Consider the following 6,391-nt stretch of genomic DNA (forward strand, 5'->3'; position numbering starts at 1 on the left):
AATACAAAAGAAGCACAGAGTTGGAAGGGACCCTTGGAGGTCTTCTAGTCCAACCCCCTGCTTAGGCAGGAAACCCTCTAACATTTCAGACAAATGGCTATCCAACCTCTTCTTTAAAACCTCCAGTGTTGGGGCATTCACAACTTCTGGAGGCAAGTCGTTCCACTGACCAATTGTTCTCCCTATCAGGAAAGTTCGCCTTAAGTTCTAGGTTGCTTCTCTCCTTGATTAGTTTCCACCCATTGCTTCTTTGTCCTACCCTCAGAAGCTTTGGCGGATGGGTTGACCTCCTTCTTCTCTGCAACAGCCCGTTAAGTATTGGGAATCTAGCAGGTTCTCCGTTCTCAGATTGAATTTGTTTTGCTCGATGATCCCAATCCCATCTGCTCCCTCGCCCGACCGGTTTTTCCACAAATATTCAAGTATCGAATGGATATCCAGGTATCAAATGGGATCGGAGGAAGAGAATGGCTACAGGATTTCATCAGCCAATTTACAGTAGTCCCTGACCAGGTTTATTGGCTGCAAGACATGTGGGCTGATGTGGGGGAAGTGAGTTTCAAATGAAACCTCTCCACCCACCAAAACCTTTCCCTCCCTTTCTTTCCTTCTTTCTTTCTTTCTTTCTTTCTTTCTTTTTTCTTTCTTTCCTTCTTTCTTTCTTTCCTTCCTTCCTTCTTTCTTCTTCCTTCCTTCTTCCTTTCTTCTTCCTTCCTTCCTTCCTTTCTTTCTTTTCTTCCTTCCTTCTTTCTTCTTCCTTCCTTCTTTCTTCCTTTCTTCTTCCTTCCTTCCTTCCTTTCTTTCTTTCCTTCCTTCCTTCCTTCCTTCTTTCTTTCTTTCCTTCCTTCCTTCCTCCTTCCTTCCTTCCTTCCTTTCTTTCTTTCCTTCTTTCTTTCTTTCTTTCCTTCTTTCTTTCCTTCTTTCTTTCTTTCTTTCTTTCCTTCTTTCTTTCTTTCTTTCCTTCCTTCCTTCCTCCTTCCTTCCTTCCTTCTTCCTTCCTTCTTCCTTCCTTCCTCCTTCCTTCCTTCCTTCCTTTCTTTCTTTCCTTCTTTCTTTCTTTACTTCTTTCTTCCTTCCTTCCTTCCTTTCTTCCTTCCTTCCTTCCTTTCTTTCTTTCCTTCTTTCTTTCCTTCCTTCTTTCTTTCTTTCCTTCTTTCTTTCTTTCCTTCCTTCCTTCCTCCTCCCTTCCTTCCTTCCTTCTTCCTTCTTCCTTCCTTCCTTCCTTCCTTCCTTCCTTTCTTCCTTTCTTCCTTTCTTCCTTTCTTCCTTTCTTCCTTTCTTCCTTTCTTCCTTTCTTCCTTCCTTTCTTTCTTTCTTTCTTTCTTTCTTTCTTGATTGCTTGCTTTTGTTCATTCTCCTTCTTCCAGAGCAAGAGAGTTCATTTCCCACTTTCGATCGGTTGGGGCCGATGCATTGATAAACATGTTTGCAAGTTCAAGAGAGTTTACAGACGAACCAGCCCTCTCTTTCTTCCTTTCTTTTCCTTGCTTTCTTTTTTCCTTTCTTCCTTCCTCTTTCTTCCTTTTCTTCCTCCTCCCTCCCTTTCTTTCCTTCCTCCTTGCTTTCTTTATTTTTTTCTCATTTTTTCTTTCTTCTTTTTCTGCTCCCTCCCTCCTTTCTTTCTGTTTCTTTTTTTTCTTTCCTTCCTTCCTTTCATTCTTTCCTTCCTTCCTTTTCTTCTTCCTTCCTTCCTCCTTCCCTCCTCCCTCCCTCTTTCTTTCATTCTTTCTTACTTTTCTCCTCCCTCCCTCCTTCCTTCCTTTCTTTCTTCTTCCAGAGCAAGAGAGTTCATTTCCCACTTTCGATCAGTTGGCACAGAGGCATTGATAAACGTGTTTGCAAGTTCAGGAGAGTTTACAGCTGAACAACCCTCCCTCCCTCCCTCCCTTCCTTCCTTCCTTTTTTCCTTTTTTCTTTTTCTTCTTCCTCCCTCCTTCCTTCCTTTCTTTCTTCTTCCAGAGCAAAAGAGTTTATTTCCCACTTTCGATCAGTTGGCATAGGGGCATTGATAAACATGTTTGCAAGTTCAGGAGAGTTTATAGCTGAACAAGCCCTCCCTCCCGTCCTTCCTTCCTTTTTTCCTTCTTTCTTCTTTTTCTTCTTCCTCCCTCCCTCTTTCTTTCCTTCTTTCTTCCTTTTCTTCTCCTTCCCTCCCTCCCTCCTTCCTTCCTTTCTTTCTTCTTCCAGGGCAAGAGAGTTCATTTCCCACTTTCGATCAGTTGGCACAGAGGCATTGATAAACGTGTTTGTGAGTTCAGGAGAGTTTACAGCTGAACAAGCCCTCCCTCCCTTTCTTTTTTCCTTCTTTCTTCTTTTTCTTCTCCCTCCCTCCTTCCTTCCTTTCTTCCTTCTTCCAGAGCAAGAGAGTTCATTTCCCACTTTTGATCAGTTGGCACAGAGGCATTGATAAACGTGTTTGCGAGTTCAGGAGAGTTTACAGCTGAACAAGCCCTCCCTTCCTTCCTTCCTTCCTTCCTTCCTTCCTTCCTTCCTTCCTTCTTTCCTTCCTTTTTTCCTTCTTTCTTCTTTTTCTTCTTCCTCCCTCCCTCCCTTTCTTTTTTCCTTCTTTCTTCTTTTTCTCCTCCCTCACTCCTTCCTTCCTTTCTTTCTTCTTCCAGAGCAAGAGAGTTCATTTCCCACTTTCGATCAGTTGGCACAGAGGCATTGATAAACGTGTTTGCGAGTTCAGGAGAGTTTACAGCTGAACAAGCCCTCCCTTCCTTCCTTCCTTCCTTCCTTCCTTCCTTCCTTCCTTCCTTCCTTCCTTCTTTCCTTCCTTGTTTCCTTCTTTCTTCTTTTTCTTCTTCCTCCCTCCCTCCCTTTCTTTTTTCCTTCTTTCTTCTTTTTCTCCTCCCTCACTCCTTCCTTCCTTTCTTTCTTCTTCCAGAGCAAGAGAGTTCATTTCCCACTTTCGATCAGTTGACACAGAGGCATTGATAAACGTGTTTGTGAGTTCAGGAGAGTTTACAGCTGAACAAGCCCTCAAAGATCAACGGAGTTTATTGGCAAAGATGATGAAAGTGCCTCTTCCCCTTGTAAGGGAGAGCGAAGTCCTACGCCTGACCTCGTTTTCAGAGAAAACCTCTTTCTGGGCCTCCCATTCTAGCTCCAGGTTTTGTTTTTTTTTAAAATTACAGATAGTCATTGAATTATAACAGTTTGTTTAATGACTGCACAAAGTTACTAGGGCACTAAAAAGCTATTTATGACCGTTTTTCACACTTAATGCCATTGCAGCACCCCCGTGGTCATGTGATCAAAATGATCTCTGCAGAACTTGGCAAGGAGTCTCCGAGAGTCTCGAACCAATGAAGCGAACTAATTGTCTCCTGCAAACTCCACTCCCCTGTCACTCCTCTTTTATACCCTCTGGGAGGGGCCATTCACCGTCCACCTGTGGCCTTACTCACAAGTCGACCCCTGTTCTTTAGCTCTTCCCTTCGTCTGGCAACTCTGCGCATGCGCACACTGGGAACAGGCTCCAGCTGTTCCTCTGCCTCACTGATGTCCGACTCTGAAGGCAGCTGATAACTGTCAGACGGCTCTGGCCCCCTCTTTGTCTCCGACGCAGAGCCCTCGTCCGAACCTTCCCCAGACTCCAGGACTGGCCCATGTTCCTCCCCAACCCTCCTGTCTGAATCTTCTGCCAGCTCCGATGGCCACTGGCGGGCCACACCACCACCTTCTTCTGAGATTCCCCAAAGCACCGGGAATGATATCTGCAGAAAAGGACCCTGGTGGCAGACCTCACCCCTCCTAAAGGGAGTTGGGGTGCCTGTTCGTTCCTCCCTCCATTATACCATTAAAGCTGTGGGCAGCTTTATCCTACAGACGCTTTGGAGATGCTGAGAATCGGAAGGAGCATAAAGGAGTTCTTCCCAAGAGCCTTTGCTCCCTCTCCAGGCCTTAAAATCAGGGGACAGGCTGTTCCGGGATCTTATTCCAACTCTCCTGCATTCCTAAAGCAAAGTTTTGGCCAAACCTTTGGCAGTTGCCAGGACTCCAGCAAGGGGGGAAAAAAACGCCTTTTTAGGAAATCTGCAGCCGAGAAGTCTATCAAAGGCATACAGCGCCCCCTGCTGGCGAAGCCGTAGCTTTGCCGGCTCAGGAAAGTGCCAGATCACACACTCCACAGGTAACAACGAAACAACATGCCACAGGCAGAAGACCTGTTGCCACAGAAACCCTGAAAATAATACATACCCACCCACCCCCTCCAAAAAACCAAGCCATTTCCTCTTCCAAAGCTGTTTGTAAGATTTTACATAAAGGGGGGGGGGGAGTTCAGAACAACATCGACTATGGTTCAAAGGGACCTCGGAGGTCTTCTAGTCCAACTCCAGAGGTGGGTTGCTCCCAGTTTGGCCCGGTTCAGCCGAACCAGTAGTGGTGTTGGTGGGAGGCTCCACTCACCCACCCGGACGCTTCTGCACATGAGCAGAAGCATTGCGTGCAAGCATGAGCAAACCAGTAGTAAACCACTTAGCAACTCACCACTGCCCGACTCCCTACTCAAGGAGGAGAGTCTAAAAAATAAAGGTAGGGAAAAAAAGAAGTGGGTGTCAGACCTGCAACTTATTTTACTATGCTGTTTAATTAGTGGGGAATTGGAAGGAGTTAGATGATATGCAGCCATAACAAAATTCTTTCTAGAAAGCCAAGGTCATCTTTTGTTCTCTACCCCTCTGCACCTGACCGGAACTGGATGGGTGGAAGCTGCCAGCGTAGCAGTGGGAGATTGGACCATGGGATGGGCTTGTGGGTGTGGGGGGCAAGGTCATGAACTTTCAACTGGGTGGGAAAACCCGGGAAGCTTTCAGATTTGGGTTTCCCCAGATGTGCCAACATGGCTCTCTTCATAAATTGGAACTTTGAGGAATCCTTTGCCTTCGACTCTGATTTAATTTTGGATGCTATTTGGAACGCTGAGAGTGGGTTTTTTTTAATGGTGTGCTCAATGCCGCCTGGAGTCTCCGGGTGACACTTGGCCGCCTCGATTAAAAAGTGTTTAATAAATAATATGTTAATACATGAAACCGGGCTCCCCTTTTCCCTGCTGCGTGGTCGTGAGAAACCTCCCCTCCCCACCTATTTTGTACAGGTAGTCCTCAATCTATAACCACGACACTTCCGCTGCTGAGCACGACAGGGGTTCAGTGAGGTTTGCCCCATGGAACAACTTCCCAACAACAAGTTCTGATTGTCCTCTGAAGTCCGTGTCTGTCTTGTTGGGTTGCAGAGCCAAACCAGACAGTGATGGAGGTGCAGATGACAGACTCAATCATTCCTCTGTAGAACAGAATCAGCAGCTCTTCGGGCAGTCTGAGATTCCTGAGTTGGTGCAGAAAGAACATTCTTTGTTGTGCTTTTTTAATGACGTTTTTGATGTTACGTGTCTGTTGTGACTCAGCAGACGTCTTCTGTGAGTCTTTTCAGGATGCAAGGTCTTGCTGGAGCTCGTTAGTGGGGTTCTGGTGATAAAAGAACGGATAGTGCCACGCCCTGGTTGCAGGAATCAACGTTCTTTCCTTGGTTCATTCAACATGGATTGATCATCGGTCGTGGTTTATGTAAGATACACTTGGATAAGTGCTTTGTATTTCTGTAACCCTGATTCATAGAGACTTTGGAAGAAGTGCTTTGCTTTCGTTTTGTTCAACTTGTGTTGCCGTAAGAAAGATTTGTTTTTCATTCCGTTATCTTCAGGCAGAGACTGTATTTATGTTATTTTTGGGCTCGAAGCCAGTCTGAACCGAGAACTGATAAAGAGAGTTCCTTTTAAGTTTGTTTGCCTGTCGTGTGTTTAATGAGCGGAGAAGGGAGGACAGAACAGGTGTCCATTTCAGGTCTTGAGATACGGTAGAATTTAGAAACTTGAAGGATTCTACTGTTGATACTGTGCTGTCCAGCATTGTAAGAAGTGGTGGTATGGGAGAATCTCTCCAAAAAATGCCTCTGGACCCAAATATCGCCCCCAATTTGATTCACCTTCCTTCTCCCAGGTGATACCCCCAAATGAAACACATTAAGCTGTGCTCCTTTCTTCCTTCTCTTGAATCTGATGAGTTAAAAAAAACATTCTATTCTTTCTCCTCTAAACCAGATGTTTCTTTCATGCCCCGATAACTCTGCAACAGCCGAATGCGTTTCCTTCAAACTTTTCTTTAATTTTTTTTGCACACTTAACATAAGGCAACTTCCTTTTTTTTTTCTTTGCACACACCCCAAAAATACACCTTTGCGCTGAAAAAGGGTCAGACGAAGGAGAGGGGAGGGAGGGAACTTTGCAAAAAAAAAGTTTAGTTTAGTTTAGTTTAGTTTAGTTTAGTTTAGTTTAGTTTAGTTTAGTTTAGTTTAGTTTAGTTTAGTTGTCTTGTATGCCTCCCACTCC

Source organism: Thamnophis sirtalis, unplaced genomic scaffold (genome assembly GCF_051295495.1).
Source record: "Thamnophis sirtalis isolate CommonGarterSnake01/CBP01778 unplaced genomic scaffold, rThaSir2_p1.2 scaffold_14, whole genome shotgun sequence".
Lineage (NCBI taxonomy): Eukaryota > Metazoa > Chordata > Lepidosauria > Squamata > Natricidae > Thamnophis > Thamnophis sirtalis.